We start from the raw sequence: 12146 nt of genomic DNA on the forward strand, positions 1-12146 counted from the left end.
CCCTTAGAGATAATAATAATTTATTAAATACCCTGTTAGATCCTTTTTTTATTTTTTGAGGAAGATTAGCCCTGAGCTAACTATTCCCAATCCTCCTCTTTTTGCTGAGGAAGACTGGCCTTTAGCTAACATCCGTGCCCATCTTCCTGTACTTTATATGTGGGACGCCTACCACAGCATGGCTTTTGACAAGCAGTGCCACGTCCTCACCCGGGACCTGAACCGGTGAACCCCAGGCCACCGAGAAGCGGAACATGCAAACTTAACCACTGCACCACTGGGCCAGCCCCTAGATCCTTTAATATAATGGCTCACTGTCTTAGTCAGTTTGGGCCGCTATAATGAATTACCATAGAATGGGAGGCTTAAACAACAAGTATTTATTTCTCACAGTTCTGGAGCCTGGGAAGTCCAAGAGCAAGGTGCTGGCAGGTCTGGTGTCTGGTGAGGACCCCCTTCCTGGTTTGCAGACGGCCATCTTCTTGTATCCTCACGTGGCTGAGCAATCTCTCCTGTCTCTTCTTCTGAGGACACTAATCCCATCACGAGGGCTCCATCCTCATGACCTAATCACCTCCCAAAGGCCTCTTCACTAAACACCATCACATTGGGAGTCAGGGTTTCAACATATGAATTTGTGGGGGGACATTCAGTCTGAAGCACTCACTTAATTTGGAAAAAAACACCATGTAGACACTATTGTCTTCATTTGGATTCCTTCTTCTTGCCCCATCTCCCACCTCAGCTCTGCACACTTGCGCTCACTCCCTTCTTCTCAATGTAATCCTCTTCAGAGAACAGAGATTATTCACGCTAAAGTTCTAAATCAAGAGTTGGCAAACTATGGTCTGTGGGCAAAATCCACTGGCTGTTTTTGCAAATGCTGTTTTACTGGAACACACCCATGCTGATGTGTTTACATATTGTCTATCCTGCTTTTTGTGCAACAACAGCAGAATTGAATCATTTTGACTGAGATTGTGTGACTCACAAAGCTTAAAATACTTACTATCGTGCTCTTTACGAAAAAAGCTTCTCAGCCCCTGTTCTCATGACTGATAACAGTTTGTGCCAGTTATCAGTTTATTGCCTTGCACCTCCAAATTCACCCTTTAGTACTTGCGCTGGGATAAGAGACTGCAAGCATTTTCTACTTGACAGTGAGCACAATGTTAAGGTTTGCCAGTAGGGGGAGCTGGAGGGACGTTGCCGGAGAAAGGGGCCACTCTTCCTGGTTCCTGTGCTGTGTTTTTGCTTTTTCTTTTTCCTGATGCTTAATGAAGGGTGCAGGCATCTGGGAACATCCTGTGGCTCTCTGCTCCCTTGAGGATCTTGCAGCCTTGGCTCAGGCCTGATGGGCACTTTCCCACACCTTCCTGAGATGGACACCACATGCGTGCTCTCAGCCTTGTGCCAGCAAGGACACTCTGACTCCCTCTCACCAGCCTCAGTTCACCTGTTCCCTTGAAGATTCTTTCCTGCTGGCCTGGCAGTTGTGGAGCAGCTCTGCCCCAATCTTCTCTACCACCCAGTGGGCTGCCATCATGCCTTCTCCAATGAGGTCTGAACCCCAGCCTTGAGGAGGGGGCACCCCCTTCCCAGTTGTCCTCCATTGATTACTCTCCCTCAGCCTTAGGGAACCCTTGAGAGTTCTCTTTATATCTTTACATTTACTCTCCTTTCATAGTTTAATACCCTCTGTTTAAATTACTGCATGGTTTCTGTCTCCTGATTAGATCCGAAATGATACACTGTGTAAAGTGTAACCCTTCTCAATTCTTGAGACTAAAGCCTTAAGAAGAAATTTAAGACATAAATTAGCAGGTAAAAGGTAACGTTTGTTAAAAATAAGGTGTTTTATTTCATACTATTTCATATTCGTCATTCACAGTCATAATATTTCATATTATTTCAAATAATACATGTTCATCAGAGTGGGAAATTAGAATACACAGAAAAGAGGAAGGAAAAAAAGTCACCTATAGAAAAATAATCCCCCAAAGGCCACCAGCTTGGCTACAGCTTGGCGGTAGGTGGAAGGGACTTGTAGGCTGTGAGAGGACAGGTCCGTGTCTGTTTCTGCTCACAACTGCTGAGGGCCTGGCATATAGTTAGCCCTCCTGCTGAATGCATCAACAAGAGGGAAGGGGGTCTAATTAGTGCTACTTTGCCCACCGTATGTACCATGAAACTGGCCTTGTCAAAATTTTTGAGCCATGAAACTCCTTTGATGAATCTTCAGAGTTAAACATCTTAAGCAGGTAATGCTCGTGTTTGAGAACTCTCCTGTGGGACAGGAGAGATCAACCTGCCCTAAACCGTGGAGGCGCGTCAGCGAGGACATCTAGAGGCAATCTTACAGCTAATCTGATGAAATTTTCTCTCGCTTCTAGGAGGGCCACTACCTCATTCCATCCACTGCCCTTTTGTATGATACTGGAGAAGCGTCCTTCTTTCTGAGCATGACCTTGCATTGGGGGTGCCGCCCTGTGAACACTTTGTCTTTGAAGTGTTTATGGGTCTTCTTGAGAGAGTGGGCTGTTGCTCAGGAGCGGGCTTGTTTCCAGTTTCTCTGCCTCTCTTGCTGGCTTATCTGCCTCTGGCATCAAGTCACCTGCCTGCTCGGTGGTTTAGGGCCCTTTCATTTTCAAAGGGGCCACTCTAAAGTTACAGCTCCTGTTCCCTACAGGCCTCTTCTCCCTCTGTCTGTCACACACACACACACACACACACATACATGTTCCTTTATTTATTTATTTATTTATTTTGGTATATATATTTTTTATTATTTTATTTTTTATTTATTTTTTTATTTAATGGACAAAGCTAACTTTAAACGTTGTGCACCACTGCCCTCCATAATGTCTTAGACCAGTCATCCTGATGTTTGTATTTGGAGATTCCGAGATGAGTCATAGTCTGTTCCTGGAGACGGTGGCCCTTTTTTGCATGTTTCTCTTGGGAATCAGGAATCAGCCTTCTTTATACCCATCCAAATGTGTCAATCAATCACACAAGAACAACAAAAAATGCATTGAAAACGTATTGTTAAAAAGCATTATGGGGGGGCTGGCCTGGTGGCATAGTGGTTGAGTTTGCGTGCTCCACTTCAATGGCCTGGTGTTCACAGGTTTGGATCCTGGGCATGGACCTAGCACCACTCATCAAGCCACACTGGGGTGGCACCCCACATAAAAAAGAGGAAGACTGGCACAGATGTTAGCTCAGTGACAATCTTCTTCAAGCAAAAAGAGGGAGATTGGCAACAGGTGTTAGCTTAGGGCCAATCTTCCTCACACATACAGACACACACAAAGTGCACCACTGGCCAGCCCCAGTGGCCTAGTCGTTAAGTTTGGTGTGCTTTGCTTCAGCAGCCCAGATTCAGTTCCCGGGCACAGAGCTACCCTACCCATCTGTTAGTGGCCATGCTGTGGTGGCAGCTCACATAAAGAAGTGAAAAAGAGGAAGATTGGCAATGGATGTTAGCTCAGAGTGAATCTTCCTCAGCAAAAAAAAAAAAAAAAAAAAAAAAAGCACCAAGCTTATTATACATAGGTTATTATATACGAACCTCATGGTAATCACAAACCAGAAATCTATAATAAATACACAAAAAATTAAGAGAAAGGAGCCCAAACATCATACTAAACAAAGCCATCAAACCACAAGGGAAGAGAGAAAGAGAAGAAGAAAGGAACAGAGAACAACTGCTAAGACACCCAGAAAAAAAGTAACAAAATGGCAATAAGTACATACTTGTCAATAGCTACTTTAAATGTCAATGTACTAAATGCTCCAATCAAAAGACATCGGGTGGCTGATTGGATAAAAAAACAAGACCCATATATATGCTGCATACAAGAGACACACTTCAGACCTAAGGACACTCACAAACTGAAAGAAGGGATAGAAAAAGATAGTCCATGCAGATGGCAAAGAAAAGAAAGCTGAGGTAGCAATACTTACATCAGACAAAATAACTTTAAAACAAAAACTGTAACAAGAGACAAAGAAGGGCACTACATAATGATAATCCAACAAGAGGTATAACACTTGTAAATATCTGTGCACTCAACATAGGAGCACCTAAATATATACAGCAATTATTAGCAGACATATAAGGAGAAATAGACAGTAACACAATAATACTAGGGGACTTTAACACTCCTTTTACACCAATGGATAGATCATCCAAACAGAAGATCAATAGGGAAACATTGGCCTTAAATGACACATTATGCTAGATGGACTTAGTAGATATACAGAACATTCCATCCAAAAGCTGCAGAATGCACATTCTTTTCAAATGTACATGGAACATCCTCCAGGATAGATCATATATTAGGCCACAAAACAAGTCTCAATAAATTTAAGCTTGAAATAATACCAAACATCTTTTCTGACCACAACAGTGTGAAACTAGAAGTCAACCACAGGAAGAATATTAGAAAAGCCACAAATATGTGGAGATTAAACAAAATGCTACGGAACAACTATTGGGTCAACAAAAAATCAAAGGAGAAATAAAAAATCACCTGGTGACAAATGAAAATGAAAAAAACATCATGCCAAAATTTATGGGATACAGCAAAAACAGTTCTAAGAGGGAAGTTTATAGCAATACAGGACTATCTCAACAAACAAGAAAAATCTGAAATAAACAATCTAACAGTGTACCTAAAGGAACTGGAAAAAGAAGAACAAACAAAGCCCCAAATCAGGAGAAGGATGGAAATAATAAAAATCAGAGGAGAAATAAATGAAATAGAGACTTAAAGAAAAAAAAAGAAAACAAAAAAATCAATGAAATGAGGAGCTGGTTCTTTAAAAGATAAACAAAATTGACGAACATTTAGCTAGACTCACCAGGAAAAAAAGAGAGAAGGCTCAAATAAATAAAGTCAGAAATGAAAGAGGAAAAATTACAACAGACACCTCAGAAATACAAAAGTGTATAAGAGAATACCACAAAAAGCCATATGCCAACAAATTGGATAACCTAGAAGAAATGGATAAATTCTTAGACTCATACAACTTTCCAAAACTAAGTCAAGAAGAAACAGAGAATCTGAATAGACCAATCACCAGGAAGGAGATCGAAACAGTAATCAAAAACCCCCCAAAATGCAAAAGTCCAGGACCAGACGGCTTCCCTGGTGAATTCTACAAAACATTCAAAGAGGACTTAACACCTATCCTTCTCAAACTCTTCCAGACAATTGAAGAGGAGGGGAGGCTTCCTAAGTCATTCTATGAAGCCAGCTTTACCCTGATACCTAAACCAGACAAGGACAACACAAAAAAGGAAAATTACAGGCCAATATCACTGATGAACATCGATGCAAAAATCCTCAACAAAATACTAGCAAATTGAATACCGCAATACAGTGAAAAGACCATACACCAAGGCCAGCCCCAGTGGTCTAGTCATTAAGTTTGGTGCACTCCACTTCAGTGGCCCAGGTTCAGTTCCTGGGTGCAGACCTACACCACTCATCTGTCAGTGCCATGCTGTGGTAGCAGCTCACATGCAAAAAGAGGAAGAGTGGCAACAGATGTTAGCTCGGGGCTAATCTTCCTCAGCAAAAAAAAATACCATACACCATGATCAAGTGAGGTTTATTCCAGGAATGTAGGGATGATTCAAGACCTGCAAATCAATCAACATGATACGCCACATTAACAAATGAGGAATAAAAATCATATGATCATCTCAATAGATGCAGAGAAAACATTTGAAAAGATCCAACATCCATTTATGATAAAAACTCTGAATAAAATGGGTGTAGAAGGAAAGTACCTCAACATAATAAAAGCCATATATGACAAACCCACAGCCAATATCATACTCAATGGAGAAAAACTGAAAGCCATCCCACTAAGAACAGGAACCAGACAAGGATGCCCAATTTCACCACTCTTATTTAACATAGTATTGGAAGTCCTAGCCAGAGAAATCAGGCGAGAAAAAGAAATAAAAGGGATCCAGATTGGAAAGGAAGAAGTGAAACTGTCGCTATTTGCAGATGACACAATTTTATATATAGAAAACTCTAAAGAATCTGCCAAAATACTTTTAGAAATAATAAATGAATATGGTAAAGTTGCAGGATACCACAAAAAATTAACATACAAAAATCAGTTGCGTTTCTATGCACTAACAAGCAATAGCAGAAAGAGAAATTAAGAATACAATCCCTGGGGCCAGCCCCGTGGCTGAGTGGTTAAGTTTGTGTGCTCTGCTTCGGTGGCCCAGGGTTTCGCTGGTTCAGATCCTGGGCACGGACATGGCACCACTCGTCAGGCCATGCTGAGGCGGTGTCCCACATGCCACAACCAGAAGGACCCACAACTAAAATACACAACTATATGCTGGGGGGTATTTGGGGAGAAAAAGCAGGAAAAAAGAAAAAAGAATACAATCCCATTTACAATTGCGACAAAAAGATTAAAATACCTAGGAACAAGTTGAACTAAAGAGATGAAAGACCTGTACACTGAAAACTATAAAACATTTTGAAAGAAATCAAAGAAGACACACAAAAAAATGGAAAGATAGTCCGTGTTCTTGGATTGGAAGAATTAACATAGTTAAAATGTCCTTATTTCCTAAAGCAATCTACAGATTCAATGCAATCCCCAGCAAAGTCCCAATGACATTTTTGACAGAAATAGACCAAAGAATCCTAAAATTTATTTGGAACAACAAAAGACCCCAAATAGAACAAAGCTGGAGCTATCACACTCCCTGATTTCAAAATATACTACAAAGCTATAGTAACCAAAACAGCACGGTACTGGCACAAAAACAGACACACAGATCAATGGAACAGAATCAAGAGCCCAGAAATAAACCCACATGTCTATGGACAGCTAAGTTTCAATAAGGGAGCCAAGAACATACAATGGAGAAAGCAAATCTCCAGTAAATGGTGTTGGGAAGCGCTGGACAGCCACATGCAACAGAATGAAAGTAGATTATTATTGTACACCATACACAAAAATTGACTCAAAATGGGTTAAATACTTGAATGTAAGACCTGAAACCATAACACTCCTAGAAAAAAACAGAGGCAGTATGCTCTTCGACATCAATCTTAGCAGTATATTTTCATGTACCGTGTTTGACTAGGGAAGGGAAACAATAGAAAAAATAAACAAATGGGACTACAGCAAACTAGAAATCTTCTGCATAGCGAAGGAAACCATCAACAAAACAAAAAGACAATCTAACAATTGGGAGAAAAATATTTGCCAACCATATATCTGATAAGGGGTTAAAATCCAAAATATATAAAGAACTCATACATCTCAACAACAAAAAACCAAACAACCCAATTAAAAAATGGGCAAAAGATCTGAACAGACATTTTTCCAAAGAAGATATACAGATGGCCAACAGGCATGTGAAAAGATGTTCAACATTACTAATTATTAGGGAAATGCAAATCAAAGCTCCAATGAGATATCACCTCACTCCCGTCAGAATGGCTATAATTAATAAGACAGGAAACAAGTGTTGGAGAGGATGTGGAGAAAAGGGAACTCATACACTGCTGGTGAGAATGCAAACTGGTGCTGCCACTATGGAAAACAGTATGGAGATTCCTCAAAAAATTAAGAATAGAACTATCATATGATCTAGCTATTCCACTGCTGGGTATTTATCCAAAGAAATTGAAAACACGAATGTGTAAAGATACATGTACCCCTGTGTTCACTGCAGCATTATTCACAATAGCCAAGACTTGGAAACAATCTAGGCGTCCATCAAGAGACAAATGGATAAAGAAGATGTGGTATATATACACAAAGGAATACTACTCAGCCATAGAAAAAGATGAAATCTTGCCATTTGTGACAACATGGATGGATCTTGAGGGTATTATGCTAAGCGAAATAAGTCAGGGAGAGAAAGTCAATACCGTATGATTTCACTCATAAATAGAAGATAAAAACAACAAACAAACAAACACATAGAGACAGAGATTGGATTGGCGTTTAGCAGAGGGGAAGTGGGGAGGGGGAGGGGGAGGGGGAAAGGAGTGATTGGGCACATGTGTATGGTGATGGATTGTAATTAGTCTTTGGGTGGTGAACATGATGTAATCTACACAGAAATCGAAATATAATGATGTATGCCTGAAACTTATATACTGTTGTAAGCCAATGTTACCTCAATAAAAAAAAATTTAGAAAAAAAGCACCAAGCTTAGCTAGGAAGTCTGGGAATACTGAGAGGGGTGAGACGGGGTCCTCGCCCTGCGTGCCAGTTGGTGTAACAAGACCCAAACGTTCAAGAAGGTAAATAATGAAAAAGTTAAATCAGCTGCAAGAGTTGGGAAGCAAGATAAAAGAGTGGTAGCAAGGCAGAACGTGATTAATGTATTGCTAATTAATTATTACTAGTTAGTAATTAGTAATTAGTAATTACTACCCAGGGTTGGGTAAGTCCTTCGGCCTCTCTGAGTCTGATGTCCTTTCTCGATTGTATTACTTTGCAGGGCTGCCGTAACGAAACACCACAGACCGGGCGGCTTAAACCACAGAAATGCGTTTTCTCACAGTCTGGAGGCTGTAAATCCGAGGTCATCGTGTCAGCAGCTTTGGTTTCGTCCGTGGTCTCTCTCTGGTGTGCAGGTGGCCACCTTCCTCACATGGGCATCCCTCTGCCCGTGTTTTCTGAGTCCTAATCTCCTCTTCTCATAGGACACCAGTTGTACTGGATTAGGGCCTATCCTAACGCCCCGACTTTAACTTAATGACCTCTAAAGGCCCTATCTCCAGTCACATTCTGAGGGACTGGGGGTTAGGACTGCAACATCTGAGTTTTGAGGGAACACAGTTCAGCCATAACATTGGTGAAACAGAAATAACGATTCCCATCTATCTTCAGTCGCTCAAATATGGATTGAGTGCCTCCTGTGAAGCAAGCACTGGGATTACACTGGTGGAGCCCCATTGTCACGGAGTCTGTGATGGGGGAGACGATTATAAATCAGCCACACAAGTGCTGGGAAGGAGAGAGACGATTGAGAGAGCATCTACTCAGGCGAGAGATGGCCACGGCCGGGACTAAGGCCCCAGCAATGAGGACAGAGAGAACAGGAAAATGTTACAAATTTACGAGACAGAATCAACAAAACTAGTGAGTGATTTTGGGGTCAAAACTCAGGATCTGGCTTGAGCAACTGGATGGGGGAGGGTAGTGCCATTGCTGCAGTGGGGAATGGAGGAGGAAGAGGAACAAGTTTTGGGCAAAGATGATGAGTTCCTCTTTGGACCTGCTTAGTGGCCATATCCATCTCAACTCAATGGTTGAGAGCATGAGCTTCTGAGTCCACAAACCTGTGTCCAAATCCCAGCTTGCCAAGTCCTGGCTGTGTGATCCTGGGAGAGTTACTCAACCTCTCTGAATTGCCATTTGTTCTCTATAAAATGGGCATAGTGATATCTCTCTTATAAGGTTGTTGCTGAGAATTAAATGAGATGAAATATGTTCAGCACATAGCACAGTGTACCTATTTACCTGATGCATTGCAAGCACTCAATAAATGGCAGGTCATTATGATTGTTAATAAAGTTGGATGGAGTGAGGAGCAAATCCCAGCTTTCTTTTGGTTGATCTCCTTTGAGCCTATCGATCGTACCTAACTTGGGTTTCAGTTCCTCTGCTCCATTTGGAAACATCACCCCCTCCGTATTTCGCCTTTCGTTCCTGGAGATCAGAGGGTTTCTGTGACGCTCAGCCCTTCGGCAGACCTGGGTAGAGAGAGGATTATTTTTGTTTACCCAAGGCAAATGGGGAGGCGGGAACTCCATGCTGACTCCACACGCTCGCCTGCAGGTGGCGCCCCTCCTCTGTTCATCCGCTCCCGGTTCTGGCGCTAATCCTCTAAAGAGGGAAACCTGGCCTGCAATCGCGCACCCCAATCCCGAAAACCCAGAGTGTCGAAAGCGCCCGAGGGACGATTTCCCAAGGGAACTTCAGGAAAACGTCTTCCACATCCTGGCCATAGGAATTGACCTGTACCTAGAATTCTCTCAGTGGGCCACGCTGATTCGTGCTTCTGTCTGTCTCTGCACGTGCCATTTGCCGGCAATACTTGTTCCGTGCTACTTTGTCCCACTAACTCCTTCCTAGCAAAACTCAGTGCAGATGTCACCTCCTCAGTGAAGCCTTCCCTGATTGGTCCCTTAGTTTGGGCTGGGAACCTCTCGAGTGTGCGTTCACCACGCCCTGGGCATCACATTTGGATGGAGCTACTGTATGTATTTTTAAACATTTTATTAGGGGCTGGCCCCGTGGCCTAGTGGTTAAATTCCCCGCGTTCCACTTTGGCAGCCTCAGGGGCTCACTGGCTCGGTTCCCCGGGTGCGGACCTGCACCACTCGTTGGCCATGCTGTGGTGGCATCCCACATACAAAACAGAGGAAGATTAGCACAGATGTTAGCTCAGGGCCAGTCTTCCTCACCAAAAAAACCACATTTTAGTATAGAGAACTTCAAACTTAAAAAAAAAGGGCCAGCCCGGTGGTGCAGTGGTTAAGTTCACAGGTTCCCCTTCTCCTCCGCCTGGGATTTCCCAGTTCGGATCTCTCGGGTGTGGACATGGCACCGCTTAGCACACCATGCTGTGGTAGGCATTCCACGTATAAAGTAGAGGAAGATGGGAATGGATGTTAGCTCAGGGCCAATCTTCCTCAGAAAAAAAAAGAATAAATGATCTAATAATGTCAATCTTACTGAACTGTAATTTCTGATTTTCTTATTCAGTTCACCCGAGGGGTAACCTGTCTTTTATGACCTTTGGTCCCCAGCCCCTGTGCCTGACATAGATACTCAATAAAGCTCTGAGGAATAAATGGAAGCACACTTGGTCCCGTTTCTCTATTCGTACTCTTCCCCTTCTCCCTCCTTTTCCGGGAAGCCCTCCCCATCTATGCCTCTTTGAGAGGCAAGCAGGTTGGCAGCCCTGGGCAATCCCAGAAGCACTCAGGACTGAGGGTGGCTCGCCATGACACCCTCCTCCGTCACAGCTTGTAGGGGCTTTGGGACCACACACGTGTCCACACTTCAGCTCTGTCTTTTTTTTAATGCACATGACAAATTATTTAATGTCTCAGAGCCTCAGTTGCACTATCTGTAAAAATAGAAACTGTTTGCTTTGGAGTTGTGAGAATCAAAGGCGATACCCAGCTGCTTGGCACACAGTAGTTGTGCAATAAACGCTGGTTTCCTTTCCTGCGGGTTTTATGTTGATTCTAGGGAAATGACTTCATCCTTGGGGAACAATGGCTGTTATTCATTATGCAGCTGGAACAATGATGACACGGATCTTTGGGAAACCCCAGTTTCCCCTGCCCAGGCATCGGAAATGGAACACCAGCCTCCCCGCACACCCAGGCCCTCTGTGTGACAAGGAGGCCAGACCGGCTGAGGCAGACGAGGAGGGAAACAGCACCCCTGCAGGTGCCTTCCCAATTTTATACGTCCATTCTTCCACTCGCTTGTCCATTCATCCGACACGCCGTGTTCTTGAGTGCCTCATCTGTGCAGGCACCGGGTTAGGTGCTGGGGTCGGTGGTGACCAGACAGACGCGGCCACTGCCCTCACAGCCTGTGGTGTTTTTGGATGGGGTGAAGGGAGAGACGGGTGCACGTTGCAACAAGAGCTAAGGGCTATGCATAAAAAGTGGGGGCTATGGGAGCGGATGACGGGGGATCTAACCCAGTCTGGGGGGTGGGAGGGCTTCCTTGAGGAAGTGACACTGAAGCCGAGATGTGAAGGACAAACGGGAGTTAGCTAGGCCAAGTGCGTGGGGAGACAAGAACTCTTCCATCCTTCCACCCTGGGCTCACCCTATTTCCCCATCATCTCGTGGGGTGCCCCACATGGGTGCCCAACACAGAGCTCCCTGTCACAAAGCTCAACCTGGGCCTCACCTCCCCAGCCTCCTGGTCCAGCCCCTCTGGCCTCTTCTCAATGCCTGCAAGAGCTAGAGTCTCCTTCTCACCAAGGAAACTGCACGCAGAGGACAGCTGAGAACTGTGTCCCCTTCGAGGAGCACTTGCCTTCTACCCAAGGAGGCAGGGCAACTGTCTTTAAAGAACAGATGCCAAGTACTGAGAATCTCAGGCA

Source organism: Equus przewalskii, chromosome 25, assembly GCF_037783145.1.
Source record: "Equus przewalskii isolate Varuska chromosome 25, EquPr2, whole genome shotgun sequence".
Lineage (NCBI taxonomy): Eukaryota > Metazoa > Chordata > Mammalia > Perissodactyla > Equidae > Equus > Equus przewalskii.